This window comes from Dasypus novemcinctus, chromosome 28 (genome assembly GCF_030445035.2).
Source record: "Dasypus novemcinctus isolate mDasNov1 chromosome 28, mDasNov1.1.hap2, whole genome shotgun sequence".
Taxonomy (NCBI): Eukaryota; Metazoa; Chordata; class Mammalia; order Cingulata; family Dasypodidae; genus Dasypus; species Dasypus novemcinctus.
This window is the reverse complement of record NC_080700.1, coordinates 7278300-7290157: the sequence shown is the minus strand read 5'-3', so window position 1 is coordinate 7290157 and position 11858 is coordinate 7278300. Positions and strand designations below refer to the sequence as shown.

Below are 11858 nucleotides of genomic sequence, written 5' to 3'. Positions count from 1 at the left end.
GGAATAACTAATCAGAGGTGTCCAAACACCTAACATGAATCAACTTAATGAACTGAAGGAAGAGATTAAGGGTATTAAGAAGACACTGGGAGAACATACTAAAGAAATTGTAAGCATACATGAAAAGATAACAGATATGATGGTGATGAATGGCACAATCCAAGAAATAAAAGATACATGGAAAGCATACAACAGCAGAATTGAACAGGCAGAAGAATCAATGATGTAGAAGCCAGTACATCTCAAATCAGTCAGATAGTAGTACAGATAGATTAAAAAGATAGAAAAAAATCCAGCAGGGATTTAGAAATTTGAATGACAATACGGAATGCACAAACTTACAGATAATAGTCATTCCGGAGGGAAAAGAGAAGGGAAAGGGGACAGAAGGAGGGTTGGAGGAACTAATGGCTGAAAACTTCCCTACCCTACTGAGGGAAAAGGGAGTACCTGTCCAGGAAGTGCAGCACACCTCAAAAAGAATAAATCCTAACAGACCAACTCAAAGACATATACTTGTCAAATTGTCCAATGCTCAAGACAAAAAAGAATACTGAAAGCAACAAGAAAAAGAGAACCATCACATAAAAGGGAAGCTCAATAGGATTAAGGGATGATTTCTCATCTGAAAGTGTGGAGGCAAGAGGCAGTGATATGACATTGTTAAGGTGCTAAAAGACAAAAAACTTGCAGCCAGGAATTCTCTATCCAGCAAAGCTGGCATTCAAAAATGAGGGAGACTTAACATTGTTGCAAGTATCTGTGAATCTGGTCCTTCAAGCAGTGAAGATTTGTTGTCACTGTGGGCTCTGAGGGGAGGAGGAGAGAGGAATAGTATAGATAGAAGCAGGGTAACTGGGGGCAATGTAAGTGTTCCACAAGATCGTGCAATGATGGATATAGGATATGTTAAATTCCACCAAAAATGTATAAAAGCCTATAGGCTAAAATGTACACCATAATGTAAACCATAAGGTAAATAAAAATTTAGAAAGTAGTATAGTCTAAAATACAAACCATAATATGAACCAAAATGGAACTATGTTTGATAGATATGTTTCAATATCTGTACATCAGCTGCAGCAAATATACCATGAATATGTAAAAAGATCATTCCTGGGGAAGGGGGAAAGTGTTTGATGATGGATATATGGGAGTCACAAATATTGTATATGTGACTCTCCTGTGATCTAAAACTTTTTTGAAGACATTTTAAAAATTAGGAAAAAGGAAGACACTGAGGAAGAAATGAAAGAAATTGCCTTGCCACTGTACATATAGGGCAACACTTATCACAGCAATGAAAATGAGAAAAACAAGTTTTATGATATTTTTCATTTTATAGTACCCCAATTTATTTTTACTTTACTTCCGTTTTCCTAATTAGGCTGTATTCTATTTCTAATCTTTAAGCCTATCATTACTATTTCATTTTCCTATTATTTGAATGTGGCAATATAATAGGCTTCATTTTTTAAGATGTTTTGGACCACAGATGGGTTCAATTATGGCAGGGGAGGAATGCTGGTGTGTGGTGTTATTGATGGGGGACACATGGTTTGGAGGGAGTTCTCCAGAGCATGTATATAGGGTATATAAAAATGTTCAGATATTCATTGGGTATCATCATAGTAGCTACAGTAACAAATGAGAACTGATGGAGTGCTGAGTTCCTACGCAAGGGAGCTCATCAAATTGCCTAATGGAACAGCAATGATCCCCCAAGTGCAATGGCAAAGACCAGGGAAGAAGGATGGTCCAAAAATGAGCCCTTGGTACTGATGGCTTTACTTAAGAGCCTGGGCACTTGAAATTTCAACTTGACCTAGAGCTGTAGTGTGCCTAAGTGTTACCTCCTGAGAGCCTCCATGTTCCTCAAATGTGGCCACTCTCTAAGCAAAACTCAGCATGTAAATGTATTACCATCCCCCAGCTTGGGACATGACTCCCAGGGATAAGCCTCCCTGGTATTGAGGGATTACTACCAAGTACCAGGTGGTGATGCAACTAGAAAAGACCTTGAATAAAAGGGGGAAATGGTAAACAGAAATGAGTTTATATGTCTAAGAGACTTCAAAATGAGTCAGGAGATCACCAGAGGGGTCAAATGCTTATGCACATTTCAGAAGGATCTCAGACACAGCCAAAGTAGATAAAACCCAGGTATGGGTGCTGCTGAGGGCTATGGAGACAAGACACCCAGTTCCTACAGTCATAACAGATGGCTAAGGAGTTCAGTGTCTTGCCAGTGGGACAGACTTTAGAATTTGTACTCATGAATGTGATGGAGTTGGATTCAGATGGGACCTCTACAGATGCCCCTTCTGTCACTTTTATTGAGCCTGTGGTTTGCACTGGGGTTGGTGTATACTCGAGACTTGAATCTCTACACTATGTGCCAACTGTGCCCTGAGGGTCAGCAGAGTTGCAACACCTACTCTCTGGTGACTTGGACTTACCTAGGTCAGCTAACAGGGAGGTGGAGATGGTCAACAACCACACCAAGGAACCAAAAGTCTACTAATGCAAGCAGGATAATTCCATCCCTCAGCCATATGGGATCTAAACCCCCTCTTGATTTAGAGGTGGAGTGGACATCACTATTCCAGGGTCCTCAGGATGGAGAAATAGAATATGGATTAGAATGGACTTTTTGTATTCTATTATTGAATTATTGTGACTCTAGCAATGGACTAAATTATAACATTAATGTTGAGACAGTGGCAATGGGAGTTGCTGGAGGCAGGGAGAGGGAAAAGGAGGTGTGACATGGCATTTTCAGGACTAGGAATAGCCTTGAATGATATTGCATGGACAGATGCAGGACATTATATAACCTGCCATAACCCACTGAATGGACCAGGAGACAGTGTAAATTACAATGTAAACTATAATCTATGCTGTGTAGCAGTGCTCCAAAATATACTCATCAAATGCAATGAATGTACCACACTAATGAAAGAAGTTGTTGCTTTGGGAAAAGTGGGGGTTGTGGAAGGTGGGGTATATGGGAACCTCCTATATTTTTTAATGTAACATTTTGTGTGAGCAATGTATCTTTAAAAAATAAAAATATATTTTAAAAACACATTAGAGGCATATAGCAGTAGACTCAAAATGATAGAAGGATAAGTGATACAGAAGACACAACAACTGAAATTGAAGAGAGAAGTGCTGTGTATTTTTACATGTACGGAGCAGGACCACCAACAGAAGGATGGAGACAAACCCAAGCACTCACTCTGGTATGCTGGAACACGGAAGTGATGTTTCCAGCTGTGATGGACTTCCCAAAAAAGTAAAATACCCTACAAGACTGTGCATGGGGTCACAAATGCCCTGTAGGTAAAGGAAAGACAATTGGCTACATCATCCCTCTCTTTGACAGAATGTGGAGGATATGGTCTTGCCTTGGACAGCATAAGAGGCATTAATGAAACAAGGGCTTTCCCAGGGGAAGACTCCCATATTCTTTCTGTTGACCTTGGTGACACTAGTGGGTGAAGTGGTAGAAAGGATCAACAATGTTTTGCTTTGGGTTGGAATCAGAAGCACAGAATCAGCCATTTTCACTGAGGTGGCCCAGAAGGAGAAAAGTCCAGCAAAGGGAGGCCATGCCAATAGGGACATAAAGGAAGCATAAAGAACTACCAAAGGAAAAAAGAGGAGGAGGCAGGGCTGGCCCACCAAGGAAGGCAAGGTGGCTTTACTTACCAAAGCAGGGGAGAGACAATGCAGAAATGGATGTGATTCCTACAGAAAAACTGCCAAAGTTATGGGGCAGAAGATGGTCCCTCTAATAAGATCTTAAGGCCATATTACAAACCATAAAAGAACAGGAGGAAGGAGCCTCTCAGAACTGAAAAGGATTAAAATTCTGCAGAGCTGTCCAAAAAGCCCCAACTGTACCCCAGAAAAGAGGAACATACAGGTTGCTAAGGCTTCCTTGTACATGGTACAGGTCAGTGAGGAAGACACTTCTGACTCTAATGAGTCAGATAGGAAGGACACTCCCATCACTCGTACCATGCTCTTACTCTCTTTAAAAAGAACACTTAGGGATGGAGCTAAGGATTCCAGGATCCCACTAGGGATCCACTTTGGCAGAGCACTTAAATATATAGAGGGAAAAAAATGAGAGATTTGAAGGGAGAAATAGTTCTACCATAATATTTGGAAAATTTAATTTCCCAATTTCACAAATGGTTAGAAAAATTGTACAGATGATTAATAAGGATATTGAGAACTTGAACAACACTATAAGCCAACAGGAAGCAGTAGAATATATTCTTCTCAAGTGTACATGGAACATTCCTAGAATAGACCCTATGTTATCCCACAACATACACAGAAACCCTGAAATTATGAGGAACTTCTTTGATCAAAGTGGCATGAAACTGGAAATTAATAAGAGAAGGGCATGAAACTGGAAATTAATAACAAGGGAAATTAGAAAGTTCCACAAATATGTGAAAGTTGAATTACGCACTCAAATCAACCTACGGGTCACAGATGAAATCTTGAGGGGAATTAGAAGACACTTTGTGATTAACAGAAATGAATACAGAACATATCAAAACTTAGAGGATGCACAGAGAACATTACTAAGAGAGAAACTTGTAGCCAAAAACACCTTCATTTAAAAAATAAACATCTCAAATTAATAACATAATTTTACACCTTAAGGAAATGCAAAAAGAAGGGCAAACTAAACCCAAAACTGCCAGAAGGAAGGAAATAAAGATTAGAGCAGGAATGAATGAGACAAGAGAAAATCAATAGAATCAACACAGCTATAAATAAAACCTGGTTATTTGAAAAGATCAATAGAACTGAAAATCCTGTAGGTAGACTGATTAAGAATAAAGGAAAGGGAAGCAGATGTGACTGAACTGATAAAGCATCTGCCTACCATATGGGAGGGTCTAGGGTTTGATACCCAGGGCCTCCTGGCCTGGGTGGTGAGCTGGCCCATGCACACAGTTGCCGCATGCAAAGAGTGCTGTGCCACGCAGGGGTGTCCCCCACGTGGGGGTGCCCATGCGCAAGGAGTGTGCCCTGCAAGGAGAGTCACCCCACACAAAAAAAGCACAGCCCACCCAGAAGTGGCACCACACACATGGAGCAGCAAGGTGATGCAACAAAAAATATGCAGTTTCCTGGTGCCTCTGAGTGTGCAAGCAGATAAAGAAGAACACATAAGGAGTGCACACAGAGAGCAGACAATGGGGGGGGAGAGGAGAGAAATAATGAAATAAATCACTTAAAAAAGAATAAAGGAAAGAATCAATTCACTAAAGTTAATAATAAAAGTGGCGACACTGCTAAAATGGGATTTAAAAGTAAACTTTGAGCAATTGCACGACAACAGATTAGATATCTTTGATGACATGGACTAATTCCTAGAAATACACCTTGCCTTCTTTAAAATATTTACTCTTAAAAATTCACTGCTGTGAAAAACAAAAAGCAAAGATTTAGTGCAGATTTTTATAAAAATAATTTAGGTAATCATATATTATATTTTTTAGGTAATTTATACTTTTAGGTTACCCTTTGTCTTTCCAGTCTGGCCATTTTCCAAGGGAAGTGAAGATTTGTTAGAGTCAGTGAATGGAATTATATAGGCAAATCAATCAACCATCTGCCCCTGTGATGTTCAGTTTGATTTAGAAGTAAAGTGAGAATGACCATGTTAAATTATGCACTTAGTATCAAAGGATTTCATTAGTTCAGATGGGACAAATCCTGGAAAACAAACCTTAAAGATTTAACTGGGCAAAGTCTTAGAAAAGGTGCTTGGGATAGGAATTGGTTTACTGGAAAAATGTACAAAACCCAAGCAACATTGGACTGTTCTTTGCAGAAACTAAGAGCAGAGGGAACTGGAGGAAACGGAAGTATTCAGGACCTGAAGGCCATTGTAAGTTCTATGGTCCTTGTCCCAAGGACAGTGGGAAGCCATCAACAAACTTAAAGAACGACAGGATGAGATAGTTATGTCCAAGAGAGCATTTTGGATGCATTGACATATGGACAAGCGAGTATACCAACAGAAAATTTAAGAGGGTAGGTGTGAATTTTAAATATTTGATGATGGATATCCATAAGACTTGATGAAAGAAACAGGACCTGTGACATTGAATGCAATTTGGGCAAAGAAGTCAGGAATACTTTAACCCCTTTTCTGGGAATCCCTCCTAGACTAAGTACGGATGAGCTACCTGGAGCCTCAGTGAATCAACTTGAAGGGTATCCCACTAGTGCAATCTGGGAAAATTTGTGCATTAAAAAAAACAATAATAACAGATGAGAACATATTGAATAAAACTGAATACATCAATCTGTAGTGCTATAACAAATAAACAAGAAGCAAGTAAGCCTTTTTAAGGTAGAAAGCTATGTAAGATATATAGAAGCAGTGCTGGAAATGGAAAAATATTACCATTTGACAACCATCAGAGTGGTAGTTGATTCAGGTGAGAGGATGATGGGTGGAGGATGGTTGCAGCCTACAGTATTGATATCAGAATATGTCCTTATAATATGTAATTCATTATAAAGTGAAAACATGTTTTTGCATGAAAAGGAACCTGAGAGAAATTTCACGGAGTTATCAAGTTTACATCATCAGTGGTGACCCAAAAGGAGATCTCCTACCTCTACTGATGGGCTGCACTCCTAACTCTCCTGATGGTCTGAATGTAGGGCCTAAATCTCATGAGGAAACACTGGGCAAAGGCTGAGGTCATTTGTGCTTCTTAAATTTCTCAAAGATGTGAAAATGAAAGAACTTCTCAGGAGGAGCTCCATACTGAAGTTGACAGGATAAAGCTGACTGGAAAAATGTATTTCTGAGAGAGTTTGAGAAGGATGAGACAGTAGATAAAAGTTGAAGGAGTTTGTGAATGGGATTACAGCATAGAAGCAGAGCTAATTTCCTCATTTGGGGTGTTCTAGTAGAGTGTCCTTGTTTTGCAGATAGATATCTTTTTGTGAAATACTTATTAGTGGGCAAGTGGGATAAAATTAAAATAACTTGGGAAACAGCTGGTGAATCTAAGGAAGGGATTGGATTGGGAGTTCTTTGTACATACTCTTGCAATTTTTTAAAAGAGGTACTGGGGATCGAACTCAGGACCTTGTACATAGGAAGCTGGAGCTCAAGCAATGAGCTATACCCACTCCTACTGCAGTTTTTCATATCTTTAATATTATTTCAAAATAAATGACTTTGAAAAACACCCATGTACTTACCAAATCCAATGGATGTGTCATGATGATGGGAACGAGTGTTGTTGGGGGGGGAAAGGGGGGTGGGGGAATGGGGTTGAATGGGACCTCACATATATATTTTTAATGTAATATTATTACAAAGTTAATTAAAAAAATAAATAAATAAATAAAAAAGAAAAACACCCATGTTGCTACCATCCTACTAAAGTATTGAGTCCAAATCGACTTCAATGTTATTCAACCAAAATTGAGAAAGCAATTGACCTTTTAAGAATCTAGATGTTATTAAAGAGAAAATGGGCAATTATTATAATGACGTCCTGAGTGATTTGAGGTGTTTGTGGAAACAGCAAGATATCTGTATTTCAGTTTCCCACAGGAACTCCTTCCACTGCTGCATGGTGTGGACAACGACTACCCTTTGTCCCAGGTTGAAAGCCATGGAGTAGGACATTATATAAATAGATGAAAAAATAACCAGAACTGAAACCATAAGGGTGAAGCCAACTAGGTTTCAATGTAGGTTCCACAGGAAGGCAGCACTTGACTTTTCTACTAAAATCCTGTACTCTTCATCTTGTTCTTTTCTGGTTAAAAATCTCCTCTATTTGTCTTCCTTTTATACAAGGAAAAACAGTTCATAAACCTAATCAGAATTACATTTCAAGGGACACACCCTGTTTACACAGATGCTGTGGGATGCACCCTGTTCACTTTGATTGAATTTATCATACATTTAAAATTTTAAAATCTCATAAAATTTTGCAAACATTTTGTATCCTCTATTAATTCAATAAATACTTTTTGATTGAATTCTTTGTACCAGGAAATTTCTGGATCCTCAAGATTAAGTACGGACCCAGACGCACTGCATCTCTATGGACAAAAAGCTAGAATCCCCGGGAGGAAATACATAATTTTTTAAAAAGGGAGGGGGGAGTGTATGTGGATCAAGCAATTTAGCACCTGCTTCCCACAAGGGAGATCCCAGGTTTGGTCCTGGTGCCTCCAAAAAACAAAGACAGAGAACAAGCCTTGTGACTGAAGATTCTTTATTTCATACATTAATTGGCCACTTGTTAATACACTTTTATGAAGGGCCTTTTCAAGTGTTTTCTCCATCTTTCTACTGGGCTCTTTGCCTTTCTTATTAATTTGTCAAGGCTATTTCTATATTAAGGCTATGAGTCCTTTCTTGGGTATATGGATGGCAGAAGTATTTTCCCACTAGTTGACTTGACTTGCGCTTTCTCCACGTTGTATTTTGAAGACCTAAAATTCCTTATTTTTTCTTTTTTTAGCACTGCTTTAAACAAATCAATTTTATTGACACATATTAATAAAGCATAAATTGTTCCAAACTGATAGATGGTATTCCATTTAATCACATATTTGTGCATTCATTGCTTCAATCATTTTAGAGCACTTCCATTATTCCAACAACAATAATAATAATAAACAAAAAAACCCTCATCCCTTCTAAAGCTCTCTATGCTGCCCCTGCTGTACAAAGCTGCTATTCTTTTTCTTTCTCTCTAGTATATTTGTATTTTTATTTTGCAAAAATGGTCTTATATATTCCATATCACCCACATTGATGCTTTACGTGAGGTTTCACTGTCTTATGAAGTCCCATGTTACAGTTTTTAACTTTCATTCCAGTAATATACATGACCTTAGACTTGCCCTTTCAACCACTGTCATACCCATATAGAGCTCAGCTAATTACAAACACCATGATGTGTTTCTATTCATTTCCAAAGATTTACAAATAACATTTTTACCACTTATGCACACATTAATCCTCAGCTTTCCATTCTCTACCCTCATTTTCTTTTTTTTTTTTAAGATTTATTTATTTATTTAATTTCCCCCCCTCCCCTGGTTGTCTGTTCTTGGTGTCTATTTGCTGCGTCTTGTTTCTTTGTCTGCTTCTGTTGTCATCAGCGGCACGGGAAGTGTGGGCGGCGCCATTCCTGGGCAGGCTGCACTTTCTTTAGCGCTGGGCGGCTCTCCTTATGGGGCACTCCTTGCGCGTGGGGCTCCCCCACGCGGGGGACACCCTTGCGTGGTGCAGCACTCCTTGCGCGCATCAGCACTGCGCATGGCCATCTCCACATGGGTCAAGGAGGCCCGGGGTTTGAACTGCAGACCTCCCATATTGTAGACGGACACCCTAACCACTGGGCCAAAGTCCGTTTCCCTCGTTTTCTTTTCTGGTGACCTATATTCTAATTATTAACTTCATGAGTTGACATTTTATATTTAGTTCATAATAGCACAATCATACAGTATTTGTCTTTTTGTGTCTGGCTTCATTCAACATAATGTCCTCTAGGTTCATCCATGTCATATGCTTCAAAACTTCATTTCTTCTTATAGCTGCGTAATATTCCATTATGTGTATACACCACAGTTTGTTTATCCACTCATCGGTTGATGGACACCCAGATTGTTTCTAACTTTTGGCAATCATGAATAATGCCACTGTGAATTTCAATGTCCAGATGTCTGTTGGTGTCTCTGCTCTCAGTTGTTCTAAACACATACATAGTAATGATATTGCCACGTAACATGCTACGTCGATATTCAACTTTCTTAGGAGGTGCCAGTCATTCCTCCACAATGGCTATACCATTCTGTATTCCCACTAACAGTGAATAAGTGTCTCCATCTCTCCATATCCTCTCCAACATTTAGTTTTCCAACTTTAAGGGTGGCCAGTGTAATAGGTGTGAAATGATATCTCATGTAGTTCTCATTTGCATTTCCCTAATTGTTAATGAAAAACATTTTTTTCATGTGTTTCTTCACCATTTGTATTTCTTTTTTGGACAATTTTCTTTTCAAGTTTTTTGCCCATTTTTTAATTGGGAAGTTTGTCTTTTTACTCTTGAGTTGTGTAATTTCTTTGTATATCTTGGATATTAAACACTTAATGGATAGGTGAATTTTTAAAAAAGTGACAGAGTAGGATCTTTAATTCTTAAATCCACTCCTCCTTATGACAATAAAGGAAAAGAGAAACATTCTTGACTCACATGTTGTAGGATCTGTTTTTCTAAATTACACCTAAAGTTTAATAGAGGAGGATAACCAAGTATCATTTAAATACAAAACTGGGCAACAACAGCCCAGCAGGTTACTTTTTGCTTCTATATTAGTGGACTGGGGTTTTAAATTCATATGATCCAACAGCCTCTAAGGAATGTTTAAGCAGGCATTTTAATTCTGAGTACCAGTACCCAATTGCCCACACTAATTTTGTTAAGCAGATATTAAGCAAACATCAATGATTATAAGACAAAAATTTAATGGCAATTCATTACTGGGCATATAATAATCCATTGGGCTAAATAGTTTACATGAGACTATGTAGAAATTTAAAACAGAAGCAGATGTAAATGTTACATATTATCATCATCAGATTCATCTTCTTCCTTCAAAGATTCCTTAGCATATTTCTCTGCTTCTTCCCTTATATCTTTTGAAACAATTTCATGTCTTCCTTTAGTTAATTCAACAACCCAGCTGAGCTCTAGTTCAAATGCTTTATCTTGAACTTCATCACGTACTATGTAAATTATTTTTGCAACTTCTTTAATAGCATCACGGCAGGTCATTTCTTTCATCTGAAGCTTTCCAATTTCTGTCTTTGCAACTTGCCTGGCTTTACCAATAACCATATGAAACACTCGATAGATCAATCATGTAGAGTTGTGCACCATCATTCACAATGTAAGACCCGAACATGAAACTGCATCCAAAAGGTCTAACAGCACTGTACAGTGTATGGGCATGAACATACATGGCCACTCTATCTGCAAGATGTTTGAGTGGAATGTTACAGCCAAAGTTAGATCTAAAGTTAGAAGCTTCTTCTCTTGCTATGTCTGCTAAAGAACGAGCATCTGCCAACAAACCTACTACCGCCATTCCAGCATGCTGATCAACATTAAAAAGCCGTTTGTTGGAACCTTCTTCATAAAGTTTAGAAAGGACTAATTTTTTCTACTCCGAAGACAACACCATCTTTACATCTGATTCCAATAGCTGTACTACTATTTTCCACAGCCTTCATAGCATATTCAACTAGAAAAACTCTCCCGTCAGGAGGGAGTGTAGAGGCTGACAGGTCATACTCAGTGCAGATAGAGCTCATAGTGTTAAAGCCACTGGGTTGTGTAAGGATTCCAGGCCCAAAACGCTTCCACTACCCTGGATATGTGATTGACAAAGATTTTCTCCCATTGAATTGGCTGCCTTTTCACCCTTTTGAAAAGATACTTTGAGGTGCAAAAGTGTTTAATTTTGAGGCAGTCCCATTTATCTATTTTATATTTTGTTGCTCATGCTTTGGGTGTAAAGTTTAGGAAACTACCACTGGTCACAAGATGTCAAAGATGTTTTCCTACATTTTCTATTAGCACTTTTATGGTTGTCTCTTTTATATTTAGGTCTTGACCCATTTTGAATTAATTTTTGTGTAAGGTTTGAGATAGGCATCCTCTTTCTTTTGGTTATGGATATCCAGGTCTCCCTGCACCAAGGGAGTAGACTGTTCTGGCCTAGCTGGGAAGGCTTGAAGGCTTGTCAAAAATACTTGACTATAGATGTGAGGG

General features: G+C 38.6%; 1 pseudogene; it reads right to left on the bottom strand.

Annotated features, from left to right (window-relative positions):
- Nucleotides 1–10643: 10643 nt before the first annotated feature.
- LOC131276427 (proteasome subunit alpha type-3 pseudogene) lies at nucleotides 10644–11398 on the bottom strand (annotated as a pseudogene).
- Between the last annotated feature and the right edge of the window lie 460 nt (nucleotides 11399–11858).